Below are 25,395 nucleotides of genomic sequence, written 5' to 3'. Positions count from 1 at the left end.
CAAAGCTGGACGGGTAAGTACCACTGAATTCAGTCAGGTTAGCCTTGACAGTGTGACTACAGGGTATTTATCCCAGATGATGTCTTTCGTGCCTGAGGTCCTACTAAATGGGCCAGGAGCCCAGGAGCCAGTAACTGCTCCACAGTATTTTTAAGATTCCAGGTGGAAATTCATCATAGCCGAAAAGACGACAATGATCATTCCAACACTTTGTGAGGCTCTCTTCCCAATGACCGTGGCCATCCGCACATCTAATCTCATGACACAAGACAGGGCCCTTTCTTTCCATGCTGTGTGAGCTGGTATTTATGGGGAAACAGCCAGGCAGGTAATTTTTCCTTTAAGACGTGTAGAGGCAGATGCAGGGATTTTATTTAAGAAAACTAGAGGGATCTTAAGAATGTGTTCTCTTAGGAACTAGAAGGTCGCTAAGAATCTGCTCTCCCGGAAGCTGTAGAGCTCAGGTCCTCTCTACCTCCTGCTTCCTACATTGCTCAAAGCTGGCAGACAGAGGAAGAGAAGAAAGTCAGACCATAAGCATCCTTACCTCTGGAACCCACAAAGAGCTCTTTTCATCTTTGCTGGGAGCTGGATTTAAAGTCAAGCTTTGCTTTGCTTTTTATTTCTGTATTAATTTGGGGAATAATGGTTTCTTTATATTTTTAGGTAGAGGTGGAAAGAGACTGGGAAAGAGAAGGAAAACAAATGAGTCTCTCTTCAGTAGTTTTTCTACTGCAGGAGCTAGATACCAGCTCTGTTAGGTTGGAGGTTGTTAGCAGCACATTAACAGGTAACAAACTTAAATGCAGTCAGTTTCTATCTAACCGAGAGTTAGAACGACCTCTTTCTAGACAATTGTTTTAATTTAGTGTTCACCCTGAGTTATTTAGGCCATATTTTGTCACGGCCAATTCTTAGATCAGAAACGATGGGCTTTTATCTAAGGGGAGAAGAAAGTGGCAAGAGGAGAGAGACCCATCATCATTGGGTCTCTAAAACCATCCCCACCTCAATGTTGTCGCCACCATCACCACCATCATCATTGCCCCTGAGCCCTTGCTATATGCCAGGCCCTCATGCAAGCTTTTCATGTACACCACCAAGAGATGTACCTACCCTATAAGGTAATACCAGAACTGTCCCTATTTTGCAGATGAGTCAACTGGACTCTTAGAGGTAGTATACAGTCCCTAAAGTCACTGAGATGTTAAGTAGGGGGCTTGGACTGAAATCCAGTTCTTTCTGATTCCAGATTCTGTGTTCCCAACTAAGATGCTGCACATATACTAAGGGATCTGAATCCTGTTCAACTTCTGAATAGAAAATCAGTTCATAGAGCACTGGACTAAGAGACCTAAGATCTGTGTTATAGTCCAGCTCATCAATAAATAATTGTTTGGCTTTGGCAAGGTTACTTATCACCTGGTCCTCGGCTTCCTCATCTGTACCAGGAAGGCGTTGGACAGGCTGATCTCAAAGTTCCCTTCCAGGCCTGACATTCTGTAATATGGTAATGTTAGGGACTGCCCATTTGTACAGATTTCTTCCAAGCAAAAAAGTAAGTGGTCTCAGTTTCTGCATCTGTAAGTAGAAAGATTGGAATACTAAGTCTCTATTAAGAGAGGTCAAAATTCTATCTGATAATTTTTTTAAAAATATACTAATTGGGTTGCTGATCAAACCTCGCATTTAATCTTGTCGTAAGTCCAGCAAAAACAGCCACTCCCTCACCCCTCAACCACAAGCAGGGGCCCTCAACCCCTGAGGCTCTGCAGGCTCCAAACGCCTGAAGCTGTAGAAGGATAAGCAATGCTTACTTTATAATCACATTCTTTGCTTCACAAAAATGAATGGCTCTTCTACTAAATGGATCCTTTAAATAGCAATCTCTTTTAGAACATTTAGAAGTAATTCAATTTACTTCTTCAGAAACACATTTACCATACCAAGCAAGGCCCACCTTTATCTCCAACCAGAGTTTTGAATAGTTACCAGTCTAATGGAAGCAGAGACATTTTACACTTATAAGGAAAAAGATACAAATTTACTCATTGAAAGTATATTCATTGCCAGTCTATTTATTAAGCACTGAATACTGGGCTAGGTCCTGAAAAAATGAGTCTGAGCCATACTGCTGTGGCAACTTTCCATACAAAAATTTAAAAAAAAATGTAATTTAGTTTCAGAGGTAGAATTTAGTGATTCATCAATTGCATATAGTACCCAGTGCACATTCCATCACGTGCCCTCCTTCATGCCCAGCACCCAGTCACCCCATCCCGCCACCCACCTCCCCTCCAGCAGCCCTCAGTTTGTTCCCTAGAATTTTGAATCTCTTATGGTTTATTTCCCTCTCTGATTTTCTCTTATTTTATTTTTCCTTCCCGTCCCCTTATGTTCATCCATTTTGTTTCTTAAAGTCGACATGTGAGTGAAAACATATGGTGTTTGTCTTTCTCTGTCTATTTTGCTTAGCATAATACCCTCTAGTTGTATCCATATCATTGCAAATGGCAAGATTTCATTCTTTTTGATGTCTGAGTAATATCCCATTGTGTATATATACCATACCTTCTTCATCCATTCATCTGTCGATGGACATCTGGGGCTCTTTCCATTTTGGCTATTGTGATCATTGCTGCCATAAACATTGGGGTGAATGTGCCCCTTTGAATCACTATGTTTGTATCCTTTGGATAAATACCTAGTAGTGCACTGCTGGGTATTATAAAATAGGGTAGCTATTTTATTTTAACTTTTTGAGGAACCTCCATACTGTTTTCCAGAGTGGCTATACCAGCTTGCATTCCCACCAACAGTGTAAGAGGTTTCCCCTTTCTCTGCATCCTCACCAACATCTATTGTTTCCCGGGATGTTCATTTTAGCCATTCTGACCAGTGTGAGGTGGTATCTCATTGTGGTTTTGATTTGTATTTCCCTGATGCCGAGTGATGTGGAACATTCTTTCATGTGTCTGTTGGCTATTTGTGTGTCTTCTGTGGAGAAATGTCTGTTCATGTCTTCTGCCCAGTTCTTGACTGGATTTTTTTTTTTTTTGGTGTGGGGGAGGTGTTGAGTTTGATAAGTTCTTTATAGATCTTGGATACTAGCCCTTTATCTGATATGTCATTTGCAAATATCTTCTCCCATTCCACCGGTTGCCTTTTAGTTTTGTTGACTATTTCATTTGCTGTGCAAAAGATTTTATCTTGAAGTCCCAATAGTTCATTTTTGCTTTTGTTTCTCTTGTTTTTGGAGATGCGTCTAGCAAGAGCTTGCTGTGGTCGAGGTGAAAGAGGTTGCTGCCTGACTTCTCCTCCAGGATTTTGGTGGATTCCTGTCTGACATTTAGGTCTTTCATCCATTTGGAGTTTATCTTTGTGTATGGTGTAAGAAAATAATCTAGTTTCATTCTTCTGCATGCGGCTGTCCAATTTTCCCAACACCATTTGTTGAAGAGACTGTCTTTTTTCCATTGGATATTCTTTCCTGCTTTGTCAAAGATTAGTTGACCATAGAGTTGAGGATCCATTTCTGGGTTCTCTATTCTGTTCCATTGATCTTTATGTCTGTTTCTGTGCCAGAACCATACTGTATTGATGATTACAGCTTTGTAACACAGCTTGAAGTCCAGAGTTGTGATGCCCCCAGCTTTGGTTTTCTTTTTCAACATTACTTTAGCTATTTGGGGATCTTTTCTGGTTCTATACAAATATTAGCATCATTTGTTCTAGCTCTATGAAAAATGCTGATGGTATTTTGATAGGGATTGTACTGAATGTGTAGATTGCTTTGTGTAGCATAGACATTTTAACAATATTTGTTCTTTCAATCACTGAGTATGGAATGCTTTTCCATTTATTTGTGTCTTCCTCAGTTTCTTTCATAAGTGTTCTATAGCTTCAGGGTATAGATCCTTTACCTCTTTGGTTAGGTTTATTCCTAGGTATTTTATGGTTTTTGTAAATTGTAAATGTAAGTGTAAATGGGATTAACTCCTTGATTTCTCTTTCTTCTACCTCATTGTTAGTGTATAGAAATGCAACTGATTTCTGCGTATTGATTTTATATCCTGCGACTTTGCTGAATTCCGGTGTTAGTTCTAGCAGTTTTGGACTGGAGTCTTTTAGGTTTTCTATAGAGTATCATGCTGCCTATGAAAAGTGAGAAAACCTGAACAGACTCACAACCAGCAAAGAAACTGAAGTAGTAATCAAAAATCTCCCACACAGGGCCAGATGACCTCCCGGTGGAATTCTACCAAACATTTAAAGAAGAATTAATACCTATTCTTCTGAAGCTGTTTCAAAAAAATAGAAATGGAAGGAAAGCTTCTAAACTCATCCTATGAGTCCAGCATTACCTAGGTCCCAAAACCAGACAAAGGTCCCACCAAAAAGGAGAATTACAGACCAATATCCATACAAGATTTTTAAGTCCAGTGTGTTGGTAGATAATTTTTAAAGTATTAGCTTAAAGCATAATAAATGCTATGATAGGAGAAGTACAGATTTTATGAGTACGAGCATACTGAGTGTGAGCATGTCAAAGCAGATGTCTGAGATGAAGTGGTATTTGCAATAAGACCTGAGGAATCAAAAGGAAATAGGTGAAAGCAGGTGAGTGGGTAGAAAGGGAAGATTTTGCCAGATAGAGGAAAAAGCAAGCATAAACACCCAGAGAAAACAGAAAGTGTTGCATACTGAAGTAGTTCATAGAAACATGAGACAGAATATCAAAAAATGAGGTTGTTCCTGTGGGTAGGGGCTATCTCAAGAAGAGTCATAAGTCTTCCTGAAAACCTCAGTCTGAGTTACCTTGGACTAGTCACTTAACTTCTCTGATTCACAGGTTCTTTATCTGGAACAGGAGGAGTTTAGTGGAGACAATACCTAAGGTCACTTCCTACTATGAAATTAAATGCCATAGCTAGAGGCAGGGGATAAGATTGGAAAATAACTTTACCTGAACTTCAGTGGAGGTGGGGAGAGACCAGGTGAAGGTGCACTGATTTGTTTATCCAGTAGTTATTTACTTAATACTTAATCATGTGCCAGCTACAAAATTAGTAATTTGTGTTAGATTCTGAAGAGGTAGTCATCAAACAATTACATTAAGTAATTACAAAAATAATTATATAGTCAAATTTTATGAAGATAAATAAGGTTCAGATCAAGGATATCTGCTGTAAGCCTGCAGAACACACCATCCTATGTTGTTACACGTTAGGAATGTGTCAGGAATAGGCAAAGCCACCATCTGTCACTTCCATTCAGCACCGCACAGGAGATCCTAGCCAATGCAAGAAAACAAGAAAAAAATAAAAGTATAAAGATCAAAAGGGAAGAACTAAAACTGCTACTTTTAGTAGATAATAAAATAATCTAGGTAGAAAATTTCAGAATATTTCAAATAATTCTTTGGATTTAGTAAGAAAGCTCATCAAAGTGGAAAACACTGATGTAATAATAAATTATGATGTTACACAATTGTTACATTAGAAACTGAAAGTTTAAAATGTACTCAGAATGCCATTTCTTGTATAGGATCTGCAGGATCATTAAGGAAAAATTTACAGAACTTTTAAAATACATTTTAAAAGAACTAAATGAATTATTGATAACCACATGTATTGGAGGAACCCAATACTGGGTTCCAATATGTCAATCCTCCCCAAATTGATCTATGGATTAAATTCCATTCCAACCAAGATCACAAGATTCACAAAACACTGGAAACTGTTTCTAACACTTATATGTAAGAGGAAACTGTCAAGAATAACACTGAATCATGGAACACTACATCAAAAACAAATGATGCATGGTGATTAACATAATAAAATAAAAATTTTAAAAAAAAGAATACACATGACAAATATGATTTATATCAAAACTTATGAGACATCTATAACAATTAGAACAGTGTGGCAGTTGTCTAGTAATAGGTAAAAATGACCAATAGAGCAAAATAGAGAATTCCGAAACAGACCTATGACCATTTGACACTTAAATATGATGAAAAAGTGGGGGGAAATGGACTATACAATACACACTACTGGGGAAATGAGTTCCCTACTTAAAAAAAAATTAGGCCTCAACATCCACCTTATTCCAAAAGATTACACATGGAAAAAAATCTAAATGTGAAATATCAAAACAATACATTCTATGCCTTAAACTTATACAATGTTATATATCAATTATATCTCAATAAAGATGGAAAAGACACCTAAAAAAGTAATAAAATTTGAAGAACTAAAATTTATGTGTACAAAAATGTAGAACAATTTTTTCATGCCAAGGAATATATAATTTCTTGAACTGGACACAAAATGTCCAAACCCTAAGGGATTTTACATTTGCCTATGTTAAAATTTTAAATTTCCAATTAATAAAAGATAACATAGTTTTAGAAAACCAAATCTCAAACAAGCTTTTCAGAAAATATTAGTATACAGAATATGTAAATCATTCTTATCAATCAATCCAAAAGATGCAAATGACCAAAGACAAAAATGGGCAAAGTGTATAAATAAACAAGTCCCAGATAAAGAAACGTAAGTGGCCAAGAGACAGAAAATAAATGATTAAATTAAAACTATAACTCCAGATTCAAAGAAAAGAAGATAGGAAAGAAAGAGGGAAAAGAGAAAAGAAAAGAAATCAAGCCTTGTCATATAAAATGCTGGTGAATATGTGGAGAAATGGAACCTTTCCATATACATCACATGGGAGCATAAATTAGTATAACCAATTGGAGAATATTTTGGTGATATCTAGAAGGTTAAGGATGAATACATACCCTAGAGATATCTTATACAGAGTTAAGAATTCATCTACAAGAATGGCAATGCAATGCTGTTAATAAAAGTGAAAAAGTGGAAACCACCTAAATGCCCCCCAAGGGGAACTTATTAATAAATTATGGTATAGTCGTAGAATGGACACTAGACATCAGTTAATGTGAATGTTCCAGTACTACATGTATCAACATAGATAAATCTAAACACCATAATGCTGCACTCACAGAAAAGCAAGTTGCAGAAAGATAATTACCCCAGAGGAAGGAGTGTGGTTAAGAAGGAGAATGGGTTCATGAAAACTATTTTTATACCAGACTTATTTTTAAGTAATTCTTAAAAGAGAAGGAAGACATATTCAATTTCTGTGTTCCATGCTGCTGTGATTACAAGTAAAATGAAGCCTAAAAAGTATCCATAGGATTCAGCAACATGGATGTCACTGATAGTCAAACCAGTTCTTTCTTTCACAGAGCAAGTATATGTGTGTATTGCGTATTGGTAATCTATTGCTATGGAGCGAATTATCCCAATATAGTAGCTTAAAATATTTATTATTATTAATATTTATTACCGCAACAGTTTCTCACGGTCAAGAATCCAGGAATGATTTAGCTGAGTGGTCTGGCTTAGAATTATTTATGGGTTTACAGTCAGTATCAGCTTGGGCTGCTGTCATCTGAAAGCCTGAATGGGGCTGGAAGAATTGTTTCCGATGTGGCCCACTCACATGACTAGAAAATTAGTTCTGATGGTTGGCAGGAGGCCTCAGTTTCTAACCCTGTGGGCCTCTCCATAGGCTGCCTTGAGTGTCATGATGTTGCAGCTGCTTCCCCCCCAACAGAGTGACCCAAAACAGAACAATCAATAAGCCACAATGCCCTTAATAATTTAGTCTCTGATATCACACACCATCACCTGTGCTTTATACTGTTTAATAAAAGCAAGTTGCATAGTGAAGCCTACGCTCAAGGGGAGGGGAATTAAGCTCCACCTCTTGAAGGGAGGAAGGTCAAAGAATTTATGGACATGTTGCAAAACCATCACAACATGTTACAAGCTCTTTGCACTGTGAGGGGTAAAGTGAGATGTGATTTCTGCTGTCCAGCGTATAATCTTGTAAAGCAACTAAATCACACTCAAGACAGTTCACATGCAAGACCTAAAGGAGTAGGGCAAGAGATGGACTGACAACAAATAGTTTCAGTGAACAAAGATGGAAATAGCCCTACCCCAGAGTGGTCAGAAGGCTTTGTGGTGGGGACAAGACCAGATAATCCTACAGTAGAAACAGGATTATGAGGATTTTCCAAGCAAGGAACAGCATCAGTGAATGCTTGAGATGACAGAAACTATGCATTCAACACGTATTTTACTTGCCTTTATTACAGAAGATACCAGATTGTGCTCTAATAGCTGCTTATGAAGATTTTCCCCAGATAGATTAAAATCATATACTATCCTCAGAGCCTTTGTGTTCTCTTAGGGCCAGAGAACACAAAGTATTGTTCATTTCTGTGTCCTCAGGAGCTAATGCTATACTTGGCACAGGTAAGTTGTCCACAAGTTTATTGAATGACCTATGTGTTGAAAAATAGAATGAACAAGTGAGTAAATGACTGAATGAAAGGATGCATGAACCCTCTGCTACTGAAATACTAGGCCAGACTATTTGTCTGGGTGGAAGAAAGATGATGGAAACCTGACAAGTGCAGAGCATTGAGATTTCTTGGCCTATGCAAAGGCCAAACTATAGCTAGAATGAATGCCAGCCTCCACTATCTCAACGGGCAAGGGCCACTGTCTTTGGTCTTCCAAATTTCCCAACACGGAGGGTCCAAAAGTCTACTGACTTCTAACCTTCGGTCTCCAGATTAAAAAAAAAAAAGAAAAAAGATAATCAGGCATAGGTGCTGCCTCTCCCTGTTCTCTGTTACTCAGAATTCATAACCTTTCCCTGTCCCTCAGTCTCCCACACCCAACCCCACACAGTCAGCTTCTGATCCAAACCTTCCCTTTGCCCCCAGACCAGCATTATGGACATGTGAGCTGTATCAGAAGACAAAAGCAAAAAACAGAAAACCATGGTGGTGGGGGTGAGGGTAGGTCTGTGTTTTAATATATTAGAAGAGCACTGTGTTCTTTATACCCCCTTGTTCTCAGAGATGTATGATGTATGCTGGAAGCCATGAAAATTCCAACAGTAAAGAAATCAATTTAAAATTTTTTAAGAAATTTGTTTTCCAAACTTATTTGATTTGAGGATGATTCTTATTCTAATATAAATCATAATCATAATCATAATAATATATATCAACTGCTTTTTATTGGTGAAGCATGATACCAAGAACTTTTTGTGACTTACTATTAACTTCTCAAAAGAACATTATTACATGGGAATTCTACCATTCCCATTTATAAGATGAGAAAAACAGGGCACAACGAGATTAAACAAGCGACCTCATGACAAAAATTTAGAAAACAGCCAAGACAGGTTTGAATCTATGTGTGCTTGATTACAGAGGCTATGGTTTAACATCAAATAAATAATTCTGTGCCAGAGAAGATTTCATGGAAACATCTTGTGCCCTATCCACTCTTTGAATACCTCCTCCTTCTTCCGCACCTCATCCTTTATTGATGTGTCCCCTCTTACTCACTAGTGACCATCTTCTAGTCATCTTTCCCCGTTTTCCTGCCTCATTGTAAGCTCTCAACAAATATTCCATGAATGCATATATCCTACCATGAGCAAAATGATACAAACATATATGTGTATATCTTACCAATCCAACACTTGCAGACGTATCACTGTTAAAGAATACGTTATATTTCCTCAGAAAAGGTTAAAAGAACCCATGCTGAGCTTCCTGACTGCCTCCATTGCCTTGTTCAATGTTCTGCATTCCAGAAGGGCCCCAGTATATACTGTTCAGCTGATTAATCCCCTCTCCACACAATTAAAAATAAGACACAGCCCTGTCCTGAGCAGCTCTCAATTAGGTAGGAATTTAAACACACACACACACACACACACACACACACACACACACACACACACACACACACACACACACACAATGATGGCATAATGTTAGAGGGGCTGTCAGGAAAATCTCAATGTACCAGTCTTTCAGTTTACAAGAAACAAATGAACATCAAATGAATCTGGGTTGACCAGCAGGTTTTTTTTTTTTTTTTTTTTTATGTTACATTAATCACCATACGTTACATCATTAGTTTTTGATGTAGTGTTCCACGATTCATTTTATGTGTATAACACCCAGTGCTCCATTCAATATGTGCCCTCTTTAATACCCAACACCAGGCTAACCCATCCCCCCACCCCCCTCCCCTCTAGAACCCTCAGTTTGTTTCTCAGAGTCCATCGTCTCTCATGGTTCGTCTCCCTTTCCGATTTCCCCCCCTTCATTTTTTCCTTCCTACTCTCTTCTTCTTCTTCTTCTTCTTTTTTTTTTAACATATAATGTATTATGTGTTTCAGAGGTACAGGTCTGTGATTCAACAGACTTACAGAATTCACAGCGCTCACCATAGCACATACCCTCCCCAGTGACCAGCAGTTCTGAAATGGCAGGCAGTAATGAGCTTGCTAATTATTATCTATCCACCCCTAGCTAGTCATCCTATCTGGCTACCTGGAAGATACCTTCCATCTCACCTTGGGAATCCCCCAGTGCCTTTTCTCAGATAAAGACTGTCAAGCCAGTAACCTGAAAAAAAAATCTCTCCAAATGACCTTCCTGGTATCTAGGCTAATAAAGGAATTCTATGTGAAATATTAATGTCCCTCATTGAATGTGAACTTTTGACTGCATCAAAGCCCTCACCAGCCTTCTCCACATGATCCCTGCTTTCTGTTTTATTGTTATTGATATTATTCAGCCAGAATTCAGACTGCCCTCCCAAAGCACTTTTACTCCCCCCTGGAAAGTCATTTATGTGTATCTTACGGCCTTGGAGATGATTAAAGGATGATCTCTATTCCCGTTTAGTCATTTGTCATTTTGCCTTGGGTCATAAACGTCTAGGGTGGTTTCCAGGGAGATTTAATCAAGTGATTGGAGTGGAATTTTACAAGATGTCTCTCCAGAGATGAGGGGGGAAAGCAGCATGAGGCCAAGTCAGACTGGAATTCCCACCATTCCCTGGGTATGCCCTCCTGATCAAGCCTTTCACCTCTGCACCTTGGTCACCTCATCTGTCGAATGTTATGATTAGTGAGCTTATATTCATAAACACGCACAGAAGGTGCTCCCTACCTGAGTGTTTCCTTCCCTATGCAATTCTGAAGAGGGACTCTGAGTGCTATCATTGCAGGAGGGTCCATGACCCAGGTGGGCAAAGTCTGGTACCTGCAGAAGCGTAGCCAACCAGACTAGGAAGGCCATGGGGAGGAACACACAGGGGCTGACAGCAGAGCTTTCAGCATCCCTTTGGGGCGGTAGTGGTCGATGTGCACTGCAAGGGAGTTTATATCCAGATGGGGTGCAGCATCCTTTTCTGTCTCTTAGAATTATGCACTCCCCAAAGTCCCCAAATCCTTGGAGCCACTGTGACGTGCAAATGGCCAAACTAGATAAAGCCCTGGCCGGCCTCACTTTGGCCCGTTGTTTTGAAACCAATGAGAGGCTAAGGGACCATCTCTGGAAGGGAAAAGATGTTGGTTCCCATGGTGTCAGCTGGGAGAGAGCAAACACTGTGAGTGGCAGTGTGTGCGAGGGGCTGGGGAACTGTAAGATGAATAAGACACAGCCCCCACATGTACAGAGTTGAGGGGGGCTGTCCCAGGACAGCATGCGCCACGCTATGAATGTGGTACAGAGAGAGGAATGCCTTCTCCAGGGAACAATGTGATTCGGAGCTAGGCCTTGAGGAACATACAAGAGTCACTAGACAGGCTGCCTAGACTGAGGGGAGAACAAGAAGCCAAGGAACAAGTGTGGGAGGTAAGGCTAGGAAGACACTTTGGGCCTCACAGACAACGCTAAGAGGTCCTGCAGAAGGTTACCACGGAAGTGGTCTCAGGAAGAGCACAACAGGATCAGATGTGTTTGTCCTGAAGGGCCGCTTTTCTTCATATCTTAGAATTTGATTAACAAGCCTATGGTCTTAGAAAAACTTCTATTAAACCTGTATATTGTTCTTTAGAGTTTGTAATATGTTTTCCCATACATTATTGCATTTATTATTTAATGAGGGCAATAATGTAACACATCTAATACAATGATGCATCAGTTAGTGCCTTAGGAGTAGAAACAAAAGAAACCTATTCTTCTGAGAAATGAAGAGATATCTGAAGACTCACTTACCAACAGGGCAGGGAATGTGCAGCCCCAGGGTTTCAGGGTGAGTCAAAGTGCATTGTCTCTAGGGATGCCAAACTGGGGGGGTGACCAGATCAACCATTTTCTTTTTCTTCCCCTACCTTTTAAAGTATTTAAGACATAAAAACAACCACATAAAATATAATAAGCAACTGTGTTCCCAATACCCAGCATTACCAAATCATTACATGTTGTCATATTTGTCTTAATAAAATATCAACGATGTAGTTAAGGATGCCATGTCCTCCGTCTCCAGTCTCATTCTTCTGGATGCCTCTGTCCCAAAGGTCACAACTCTTTATAATCTTTACATGTATGTTTTATTATATTATAAAGGGGATATATAAAAAATGTATTGTTTTACAGGTTGCTTTTTTGCTCAGCATTTTAGCCATATTGATTCAGGTGGGCTCAGTTCATTCATTTTCACTGTAGTATAATATCCATTATCAAAATATGCCCCTTTCTTTCTTGTTCTCTCTTTCTGTCTGTCTTCCTCATTCCCTCTAATTTGGTTCCTTTGGATGCTCTGGAACAGTTTCTGCAAAGGAGAGTTGTAAGACTTATGAGGGAGTGCCCCTCAGAGACACACAGAGGACAGTGAGGAAGGAAGAGATTGAATGGAGATGTAGCTGCAGCAGATACCTCCGCCTGTCCACAGGCAGCGCTGGGACTGAGGTGGCCCTCACTGTTGTCCAAATGGAGACCAGGCGGCCAGGCCTTTGGTTCACCAGATTAGCCAGTCATTCGAACTTATGCCCCTGAGCCCGGTGCATAACCTTGGGCGAATCAGTTCGCAGTGCGGAAGGACAATTCCCAGCGACGTATACAGATGTGAGCCTGTGGCGCCTGGAAACCCAGTCACTGGGGAATGCGGGTGCCAGCTTGAAGAAGGATCTGGATGGAGCACCCCAGCATCCACAAGAGGCTGGTACATACGGTGGTTTGACACTCAGCAATTAGTCTGTCTTTTTTCTGGGGTGGTTTGTAATAACTGAGAGCCCAGAAAGCACGAACTGCAATTTCGCAGCCTCCTAGACGTAGTCCTGTGCATGTGGCTTAGGTTCGGCCATCAGAGCACTTGCGGGAGGTTTGAAAGGAGGGAGATGAAAACCGAGCTTCTGCTCCTGCATATTTGCTGGAAATGTCCTGTGCCAGTGACAGGAAAAAGTCTAGTGTCTAGGTGCTGGCTTTGTGGGTGTTGAGAAATAGCCTATGTGGGGTGGGGGGGAGAGGGGGCAGCTGGGTGGCTCAGTCAGTTAAGCGTCTGACTTTGGCTGAGGTCATGATCTCGGGATGGAGTCCCAAGGTAGGGTCCACACTCAGCAGGGAGACTACTTGTCCCCCCCTCTCTCTACCCTCCCCCCCAGGTCTTGTCTTCTCTGTCTCTCTTTCAAATAAATAAATGAAATATTAAAAAGAAGAAGAAAAGAAAGAAAGAAAGAAAGGAAGAAAGAAAGAAAGAAAGAAAGAAAGAAAGAAAGAAAGAAAGAAAGAAAGAAAGAAAGAAAGAAAGAAAGAAAAGAAAGAAAGAAAGAAAGAAGAAAGAAAGAAAGAAAGAAAGAAAGAAAGAAAGAAAGAAAGAAAGAAAGAAAGAAAGAAAGAAAGAAAGAAAGAAAGAAAGAAAGAAAGAAAGAAAGAAAGAAAGAAAGAAAGAAAGAAAGAAAGAAAGAAAGAAAGAAAGAAAAAGAAAGAAAGAAAAAGAAAGAAAGAAAAAGAAAGAAAAAGAAAGAAAGAAAGAGAAAGGAAGGAAGGAAGGAAGAAAGGAAGAAAGGAAGAAAAAAGGAAAAGAAAGAAAGAGCAAGCCTATGGGGCAAGCATTGAGCAGGGGCAGCATGGTTCAGGAATCAGCAGCCACAGCTCCTGATCTTGGCAGCTTCCTGATTGTGGCCACGGTAGCCTGGTTCTGGAGCCAGAGGTTTTTTGACCTGAGAGGTGGCAGTTCTTTTGAAGACCTGGTTCTGGGGTGCGGCTCCAGAGGCCATTCCTCTCACCTCTAGTCTGTTACTTCAGGGTATCCCCCAATGATTCTCTAAGCTACTCTGTCCCCTCAGATGTTTTCCTTCCTGCTTCAAGGGGATTGAAAGGTCCTGTACCTGGAAAACTGGCCAATTTTTACCAGTTATTTTCTAACTGTATTTAGTCATTTGTATCAGATACTTAGAATCCTCCCTGATTCGTACTCTGAAAAGCCTGCAATAAATATCCCTGTACAAGGCTCCTATTGAATATATGCAAGAGTTTCTCTGGGTACAAAGGTACACGTCTTCAACGTTACCAATCATGCCCAATAGCTATTTTATTCCCTGATGCTCCCCCATACACGGTATGAGAGCTCAGTGTCTCTCCATCATCACCACTCTTGGAATCATTATACATTATTATTTTTGCCAGTCAGTGTGATGTGGTAACTCTTGGCCGCTTTAACCGTATTTCCCCTAATAATTCGCAAGATCAAGCATTTTTCATAAACTTACTCATCACTCCTGTTTCCTGTTCTATGAGCTCCATGTGCACAACCTTTGTGGAGTATTTTACTTAGTTGTTCTTCTTTTCCTTACTAATTTGAAAAATTTATTTATGTATTCTGGACTCTAGTTCTTTGTTGTTTATGTGTGTTATAAATATAAATCCCAATCTGTGGCTTGTCTCTTAACGTTGTATGGTGTTTTCCAATTATGCAGGAGTTTTAAAAATCTTAAGGTGGCTTGAGGTTATTGCCTGACAGTGATGGCAGACAAATTTCAGAAAGTCACGGGGTCAAACTCTAAATTCCAAGCCCTTAGTGCTGCAGCTCCAGGGAATGTCTAAATCAGGAATCATCATCACGCTCTAAGAACTGCAAATAAAGATTCACAGGCCCATAAATTTCCTCTTCTATGGGCCCTGGACCTGCATGACTCAGTTAAAATGCAAGGTTCAAGAATAAATGTCTTGTTTAGTAAACCCAGAGGTCAGGGGGAGAAACACTTATCATTTTATAATTCTCTCAGCACCATCCAGTTTAGAGTACACCCACAGAAGTAACCCGAAGGAAATTATCTTTCAAGAAACCCCAGTTTTGCTCATTTGGAATTAAGACTACATGATCTCTAAGTTTTCATTCAACTTAACATTTTATGCGCTGAGGTAAAATTTTTACTAGCAGAGCCCATTAGTGAATCTTGACAAGAGAACACAGTGGTCTGGGAGATTCAACTTTAATTCATTAATTCATTCAGTTATATTTTAAACAAAAGTATATTGTGTTTCTACTATGTTTTTGGCACCAGCTAAATTGAGAGAATAGAGTGAAGAAGACAGACATGTTGGGTGCAAGTGTATTGAGTTTACAAAAGTAAACGCAGAAATGCTATGGACATGGAAATGCATACAGTATGCACCATCTTATCTTGTCTGAGGGTTCATGGAAGACTCTTTCAAGGAAGTAACATTTGAATTAAGACCTACTGGAAAGACCATCAGGAGCTAGTCTGGTAAAATCTCAGAGTGGAGGGGTGTTCCAGATAGGCAGTTGGCATATTTGAAGGCCACAAGAAAGAAAGACAGAAGGAAGCAGGGAAGGACAGAGACTGAGAGACAGAGAGATGAACAGAGACAGACAGAGACAGAGAGATTGAGATTGAGATCACACAAGCCGCAAAAGTGAGAGGGACTACAGCCAGAGGTGAAACTGGAAAGGAAGCTATGGGGCAATTAAGACCTAAAAAGCCGCATGAGGGAACTTGGGGTTTATCCTAAGTGCCAAGAGCCATGCGGAAGAAGTTAAGTAGTGTTTGGACAGAGCTCGTGGCTGAACCAGAGGAGTAACATAAAACTTACAGATGTAAGAGTCTCCTTTTTAGTGCATGATGGACAAAGCAGTAAGGGGAGATCAAGAGCTCTCAGTGATGATCCTGATGAACCACATCTCCACTCGAGGAGAACTGGCTTCTCACTAATAAAATTACGAGGTCATGAATATTGGCCTTTCAGGGACTACCCCTTACTCAACTGAACTCCTGCCCCACAATAATGCTGTGTAACACCAGGATGGGACTCCAGAAACCAATGGCTTCAACACTAATCATTTATTTCATTAAGTCAATTGTGGATTGCCAAGAATTGGCCAGTGGGTTGAGGCATGGTTCATCTGCCTCAAAGTGGACCCAGAGATCCTGGCTCCTCGCTGAGGTTTGGACTCAGGTCTGCTCCATGTGTGTTTATTTATTCTAGGGTTCAGTCTGAATGGGTATCTGTCGACCTGGGGAAGCCCCTCTCATGGCCTTGGGCAGAGGCTCCAGAGAGCAAATGGAAGCACAGAAGTCTTCTTGAAGCCAAAAAGGTCCCCTTGGTACACCATCACTTCCTCCTCTACCATGGCTGGCCCCACCTTCTTCTTTCTGATAAAATATGCATAACATAGAATTTACCTTCTTAAGGGCATGGTTCTGTGGCTGGCTTATCTCACCATAAGGTCTTCAGGGTCATCCATGTTATAGTACATGTCAGAATCTCCTTCGTTTGTAAGGCTAATATTCCATTGTATGTATATACCACATTTTGTTGATCCGTTCTTCCATCAGTAAACACTACGGTTGCTTCTACCTTTCGGCAATTGTAAATGTTGCTGCTGCGAACACAGCTGCATACACTCTGTCTGAGTCTCTGAGTCTCTGATTTCAATGCTTTGGGGTATATATCTAGAGGAAGAATTGCTGGATTATATGGTAATTCTGTTTAATTTTTTGAAAAACTGTCATACCATTTTACAGAGTGGCTATACGATTTTACATTCCTACCAGCAATGCATAAATGTTCCAATTTTGCCACATCCTGACCAACATGCATTATTTTTTATTTTTTATTTTTTTGGTAATAGCAATACTAATGGGTAAGAAGTGGTATCTCATTGTTGATTTGGTTTACAGTTCCCTAATGATTAGTAATTTTAAGCATTTTCTCATGTACTTACTGGTCATTGATATATATTCTTTGGATAAATGTCTACTAAAATACTTTACTCATTTTGAATAGGGATATTTGCTTTTTTTGTTGGTGTGGGATTGTAGAAGTTCTTTATATATTCTAGGTATTAATCTTTTATCAGATACGTGATTTGGAAAATATTTTCTCCCATTCCATGGGTTGCCTTTTCACTCAGTTGATAGTATTCTTTGATACACAAAAGCTTTTAGTCTTGATAAAGTCTAATTTATCCATTTTTTCTTTTGTTGCCTATGCTTTTGGCATTATCTCTAAGGAATCATTGCCAAATCCAGAGTCATGAAGATTTTTCCCTTGACCCCCTCCCCCCCCCTTTATTTTAGGTTTTTTATTTATGAGAGAAAGAGAGAGAGCACACAGGGGGAGGGGCAGAGGGAGAGAATCTCAAGCAGACCTCCAGCATGGAGCTGGACACAGGGCTCAATCTCACGACTCTGAGATCATGACTTGAGCCGAAATCAAGAGTCGGATGCTTAACCAACTGAACCAACCAGGCACCCCTGACCTCATCCCTTTTAAGGAAGGAACTACTCAGTTATATGGCAAAGGGTGTGGATAAAAGGAGCTACAAATCAATCTGGATACCTCCCTTCTTTCTTTCAGTTGCTCACTGTCCTAATACCCTCACCTTGCTCTGTCCACATGCTTCTGTTCTTAGGAAGGAACCCAGTCAACTACTCTGAGGTGACGGTGACAAAGACTTGTCTAAAATGACTGCAGCTCCCAGGGATACTTTTATTTCAACCATGGGAAGAAGTCTTCAACCAAAGGAAAGAAGACATACATTTGACATTTTCTCATCTCTAAGTGTGTGACAGAAACACTCTCACACCCTGAAGCCACAAATCAGAAATCTGCCCCAGTGCCCCCCCTGCCACCTTTTCTGTATTCCTGCCTTTAGCACCAAACTGCTTTGTGAATAGAAGCTACCAGGATTTCAGTACAAATAGGATACGGTAGAGGGGTGACCCATTCGCTGAGCAGGACTTACCAGTGAAATACGCAAACAAAATTCTTATAACTCTCTCACATAAAGTTGATTCCCTCTTCAAGGAGGTGTGGCCCCTCCCCTTGTGCAATGGCAGATAACTACTTTCCTTCCCCTCCAGCTTTTATTCAAGTTAGAGTTACACACTGTGTCATTTATTTCATAAACAAAGATATTTTCTAGGAGTCCTCTCCAAGTTTTGTCAAATCTTTTTTACATTATATAATTATAGATAATAAAACAAGGTGCTTTTTTCCTGGCTTCTACATGTAAAATCACAATGCTGAATACGATCTTTCAAGCTATATTCCCTTACCACAGACTCTGATTTTATTTCTCCACCATCATCCTAAGGTGTCCACACACACACACACACACACACACACACACACACACACACACTCAGTCACAAATCATTGGCTCAGAAAACAGAGGGATTGGAAAGGGGTTTTGTTGTTTATTGGTATTTGTTTTGTTATGTCACAGAGAGTGCAGACAATGCACATCAAGCTCTATGCGTCTGATGGATGGAGGATGGGATTAGAGGGGACAACAGTGAGCCCAGCTGGCTGTGGGAGGGCACTGGGGGGCCTGCAAGGGCTAGAAATGACAGGTAGGGGTGAGTTTATTGCTGACACAAGAGAAGGAAGAAGCTGGGGGAAAGGGACATAGCTGGGAAGATAAATTCCATCTACCACCCAATTGTGAGCCCTGGTAAGCCCATTTCAGTCCGCCCATTGAAGGGCACCGTGAACATACAGTTGTAGGCAAAAAAGCTGAGCGGCCTCTCCTGTGGCCAGGATGATAAAAATCCCAGAGAGGCTTAGGGATAATGTAGCGAGGCTATATGTGTATATACGTACACATATATATGCATGACTGAGGTTAGAGGAAAAGCTTTTTATGCCTAATTTGTTGCAGAAATTGTTCAAGAATCAGTCAACTGTTGAAAATATGGCCGCTGAGACCCTGCCAAGGTTAGTATGAACCATTAGGATCTGCTGAGCAAATGCTAGCTACATAATCAAAAACTATGTGGTTGAAGCTTTAACTTAAGTACCGATTTTTCTTGTCCCCAGTTTTAATAAGGGAATGGGGTGGTGTGGGAGGGGGGCACCGCAGGCTGAGGTGACCACATTGCAGGTAATTGTGCTGAGCTGGATAAAGTGGCTCACGGTCTCTCCATTAGAGAAGAATTTTTTTTTATTCCCCCTCTCTTCTCTCTCCCCTAGGACCTGGATATTCACCTCAGATTCTACACAAAAATGACAAATAGACACTGGTTTTACTGGGGTTTTACCAGAGATCCAGAGTAGTCTCTTTTTCATTCATATTGGTCAATTCTTGGCTAGATAAAAGGGTATAAATAAGAGCTAAACAAAGCCTGAAATGCAGAAATAAGGAGGAGGGGAACCAAATGGTCTCACATGGGCTATGGATTAATTGGTATCACCAGAAGAAACTTTCTAGCAAGGGCATATTTTACATTGTCTCCAAATTTATAATTATGCATACTACACTCCAATGGAAATCTCTCCCCAGATTTTATACTCTCTAATGGCCATGTAATAAAAGGTAATATATATTCTTATACTAAGCAATAAATAGGGAGCACTCAGCAGCACTGTGTTCCCGAGGAAATCTCAGGTCTTCTGGGATGCATATTCGTTCACACAATAGGGAGACACAAATCAACATGGTGGCCAAGGAGACATGGGGTGAGTGATGGCTTTAGCTCCTAATGAAACCAAACCATGAAAGGCATTAGAAAGATTAATTGGCATTAAGTTAGCTGCCAATGTTAGCTGGGGTACCCCAGGCTGTAATGAAACTGCCAGGGGTTATTTATGGAGACATAGGGTTTGGGGTATAAGTTTTGTCTAGCAGGCTGGTCTTACAGACACACACTTGAACCTCCACAATGAATGGAAAAGCAGATACCCATGTTCCATGGGGCTCCCCTCTCACTGGTTGGGATGGCATGGTTTCCCAAGCATTTGCACCAGCCTAAAAGGGAAGGTTCCCAACTGGAAGGAAAATGGGCCAAGGTTAACTTACAGCTTGCGAACGTCGACTTTAGGTTGGACAAGAAAAAGGTGTCAAAAACAACCCTAAATAATTGCTACTAAAATAAAACCAAACACACACACACACACACACACACACACACACACACACACACACACAAACATGCCCTTATCTAAGTCAAGATATGAGATATATACTTATTTTTAGTGTCTGTTAATCCTTTTTGGACATAGCTCCTTTCTTAAGAGTTAGAAAGCGGGGGAGAGAAGGAAAGCCAGCCTTGATGCTCGGTAACACAGCCAGGTATTCAAGCTCTGGGGGCAGAGAGCAGAGGGACAAGGGTGGACAGTGGATTTGGAAAGGCAAGTGTTCTTCAACCCAGCTTTAAGGTGGTGGTGGTGTTCCACTTTAAGGTGAATGTGGAAAAAAGGATGGAAGCAATTTGAAAAATAGGACTTTTCAAGAGCCACCAGGAGGGTGATTACATAAACCGTAGGAACCGTAGTGTGGCCAAGAGACTGGAAATGTCATCCAATCTGAGAGTCTCTTTAGTTTCCTGCTTGACTGGCTCCAACTGAAGAGAAAGGGGAAATGGTGTGTAGGCTTCATGATCCAGAAGCTGCCTCTTTTTTACTTTGTTGCCTCCCGTTCTGCAAAAATGGAAAATGTTGTGGAGGGGCCTGGGCACCTGAAGGGACAGGCCGGTGGGTACTGCAAGAGTAGCTCATGTCTCCGGGAGAAAGGAAGAGCAGCCAGGGAAAATGAGGAATGGACCCAGCAGAGTTCAATGCTTCATGTTCCTTTCAGGGCTCCCTCCAATGTAGACCCTGCGATGGGGACTTGGGGTGGGTAGATTACTTGGCAGGTGGTAACAGGAAACATAAACGAGGGAGCAGGAGAGTTAAAAAAAAAAAAGGAATAAAGAAAAGCCAAAAATCTGAGAAACTGTACGGAATACATTTGGGAATCAACCCACTAGAGGACAAAGAGGTTAGGCCATTGACCCACCGACTCTTATTCTCCATTAACTGGAAGTTGTTCCCACAAGGCATTTCCAGGTTGCTGATACTTGTGTTGGAATAAACTCTGAAATGTCACAGAAGCCATCAGATGAGAACAGAGACAAAGGGTCTGCAGGTGGCAAGGTATGGGCGGGCCAGGAACTGCCAACCAGAGCTGCAGGTGAATTCAGGTGGGCCACGGGGTTATGGACCAAACACATTATGATTTAAGTCATCCTGGCTCATCATCTGAGAAGGCTGGATCTGGTGAGTGGGGCCAAGAATGGTCTTCATGAGGGGTAGGCTTCTGAGTGAGGCTGGTAAGAACTGGAACCAGCCATCCAGATGCCAGTTAAAAATCAAGGGTCTAATGGGGCACTTGGGCGGCTCAGTTGGTTAAGTATCTGACTCTTGGTTTTGGCTTTGGTCATGATCTCAGGGTCCTGAGATTGAGCTCTGTGTTGGGCTCCACACTCAGCACAGAGTCTGCTTGTCCCTCTCCCTCTGCTCTTCCACCCCCACCCCTGGCTCTCTCTCACATAAATAAAATCTTTAAAAAAAAAAAAATCAATAGTCTATTAACATAACTTGACTTTTGCACTAACTCTTGCCCAGGAAAATGAAACTGTTTTTCAGGAAGGCAGTGGGATGAGAAATGCCCTACCGCATTAGGTTCTAGGGCTGCTGTAACCAATTACCACAAATTGGGTGGCTCAGAAACAAAAACAGAAATGTATTCTCCCACAGTTTTAGAGACTGTAAGTACAAAATTAAGGTGTCAGCAGGGCCATGTGTTCCTCAAGCCTCTAGAGAAGAACTTGTTCAATGTCTTTCTTTTAGTTTCGGACGGTTGCAACCATCCTTGGCATCCCTTGGCTTATAGACACCATTCCGGTCTCAGCTTCCAACACCACAATGTGTTCCGTCCTCCCTGTCTGCATCTGTGTTTTGGTCTCTCTTCTTGTAAGGACACCAATTGCTGGATTAGGGCCTTCCCTAAGCCAGTATGACTTCATATTAACTAATTACATCTGTAAAGACCTCGTTTCCAAATTAGGTCACATTCCGAGGTTCCAGATGGACATGAATTTGGGGGATACAATCCAACCCAAAATATCCCCTATAAAACATCCATGTCAAATCTCTGAGACCTGTGAATATTACCTTATCTGGCATATGTGTTTGAATTAAGGATTTTGAGAGGAGGAATTTATCCAAGATTGTCTGGATGCACCTAAGTGCAATCACATGTACCCTTCTAGGAGCGAGGCAGAGTATTTTGAGAGAGACACACTCATAGAAGAGTAGGTGATGTGGAGATGGAGCAGGGAAAGAGCCACGAGCTAAGGAATGCCAATAGGCCCAGGAGCCAATTTTCCCTTCAGGCCTCTAGAAGGAGTGGTATCACCGGCAACTCCTAGGCTTCAGACTTCTGGCCTCCAGAACGGTGGTAGAATAAATTTATATTGTGTCAAGTCACCCAGTCTGTTACAACAGCCTCAGGAAACTAATATAAAGAACTTCTTGAAGACCATTAATTTGAAGTTAGAGTATTCCACTTTGCCTTACGGGAGTAAAGACCCTTTCTTGGTGCAATAAATAACATCAAACAACTGTCTCTTCAAGATTTACTCTGAAACCATCAACCCCACCTAGCTCTAGTCACTCATCTTCAACTATTCTGTTACCTATCTGTTCAACTCAAGAGTCCCTGCATCAAATGACCAAGAATAAACCCAAGCCCATAAATTACTTCCTATGCCTTCTCACCTCCAATAAATCTATTAAGACTCTAAGGGCAAAACAGAGGCTTGGGGCTCCTGCCAAGACATTAAGTCTCCATAGATGTTGAGAACATTGATCCAAGCCTCTGAAACAATGATCTCCAAGTGTCGTGGCAGCATGCCTTCATTGGTAAATGATTTTTTAAGTTACAAAAATCTGATATGTGTATTTTTTCTATAAAGTAGTTACAATTTCTACTATTTGAATATGTTAAAAAGCATAAACAAAAATACAAAATGTAAAGGTTTGAAATAGAAATAAAATGGAAACAACTGCTTTAAAATACCTTAGAAAAATTATGAAAGCTTTTGAAATGTGCAAAAGGTCACTAGATACCTTTTTGGTGGAATGCTGGGCATTATCTCTCAAACCCTCCAGGGTTATCTGATTCTATAGAGCTTTACACCTTCAACTGTCTTGGTCTAGGCTGTTTTACAACTCTGTAAATTGTAAGAAACTGATGATAATGCAAGTATTTTCTTTTTGCAGAGAAATGCAAATGCAGAATTTTGTCCAGTAGAGATGCAATTGATTTATGTCCTATAGAAATATACAGTTTGCTGCGCTCTAGGATATTAGCCAGTTTTGTAACTATTAGCAAATTCGTTTTAGCATTCCTGCCTGCCTATAAGTGTCTACGTTCCAGATCTTCCTTTGAACTGGATTAATCAATTTATGGGCTCTCCCATTAATTAATAAACTAAATAAAATCTTTGACACATTTCACTTTACATATTTATGCCAGTCATAATTTTATCTTTTTTGAAAATTACCCTTTAACAAATGAAGACAAGTATGTCTTTTTTAATAAATCTTGATTTAATCCTTTGTGATACACTTTAATCTTTTTTGATACACTTAATTTAAGTGTCTGGTTCTACATTTAGTTAATTTTGATACTTGGTTTTAATGGATGCCATAGCTGGAAAAAATTAACTTTGTAGAGATAAATTGGCCCAAATGTGAAATTATAATGGTCATTGTTCAATCCCACTCCAATTATGTAATAAACCTTTGACAAAACAATGACTCTCTTACCTGCTGTTAGTAAGTTATTATTGCAAACTCATAAGAATGTATTATGTTTTTCTGTATAAAGTATATGTGTAATCAAATGGATTCAGAGCCCACTGAAACTTTTTTTTAAAAGATTTTTAAATGGGTTAAAAATTCAGTTTGCCAGTTTAGTAACTGCAGATGTGACAGTCTCCATAGTTTTCACACTTAAGAGAAAATGTATATAATGTTTTTTTAAAGATTTTATTTATTTATTTGAGAGAGAGAGAGAGAGTGAGAGAGAGAAATCACAAGAGGGGTTAGGGACAGAGGGAGAAGCAGACTCCCGGCTAAGCAGGGAGCCTGATGCAGGACTCGATCCTGGGACTCTGGGATCATGACCTGAGCCGAAGGCCGTTGCTTAACCAACTGAGCCATCCAGGTGCCCTAAATGTTAAAATATATGCCAACATCCATTTTTCTGGTATTCTCTCCATAATGCAAGTTTCATTTAAAAAAAAAACTAATTTTTTTTTTTTACACTCATTGTTAAATCATCATCTTTACCTTGAAGGGATAGGATAAGTATACTGATTTATTTCTTAAAATATATGCTGGGTAGTATAATGTCGACCACCATCTTTCATCAAAAAAAGGCTGAATTTTTTTTTAAATGTGTTATGAGCTGAATTGTGTCCTTCTAAAATTCCTATGTTAAAAACCTAAATCCCAATAGCTCAGAATGTGACCGGATATAGGGACTTTAAAGAGTTGATTAAATTAAAATAAGGACATCAGAGTGGGGTGTTAATCCAATATGACTGGTGTCCTCAGAAGATGAAAACACCAGAAATGTGATGCACAGACAGAAGACTATGTGAGAAAGCAGGGAGAAGGTAGCCATCTGAAAGCCAAGGAGAGAGCCCTCTGGAGAAGCCAACCCCTGCCAACACTTAGATCTTGGACTTCCAGCCCTCCAGGACAGTGAGAAAATACATTTCTGTTGTTTAAGCCACCCATTCTGTGGTATTTGGTTATGCAGTCCTGGCAAACTAATTCAGTGTGTAACTCATCTTTAAGTGTGGCAACGCTTACCAAGTATTTGCTGAGAAAATCAGTAAACATCTTGTGTTACAAAAGATGCTCATCTCTCTATATAAATAATATCATAGAGATCATACTACTTAGAGTCATTCATATAATTGTAAATTCCCTCAATGAGGGGATATAAACTACATAACATAATAACATAACACATAAACAACAAAAAGCTACAGTACACCAAAAAACCAGAGTAGGGTCACCATTGTCAAGAACTCTACATTATGGAACTCCCATTATTCCATCTCTAACATGTATGATTATTTAACCCACATTCTAAATGAGGGCTCTGGATGCCAGTGTCAAGCCATAGATTAAATAACTCTCAATTTCTTTCTTTTTCTTAAAGATAAAAATGAAAT

This window comes from Zalophus californianus, chromosome 4, assembly GCF_009762305.2.
Source record: "Zalophus californianus isolate mZalCal1 chromosome 4, mZalCal1.pri.v2, whole genome shotgun sequence".
In the NCBI taxonomy this organism is placed as follows: domain Eukaryota; kingdom Metazoa; phylum Chordata; class Mammalia; order Carnivora; family Otariidae; genus Zalophus; species Zalophus californianus.
This window is presented reverse-complemented; position numbering follows the sequence as displayed.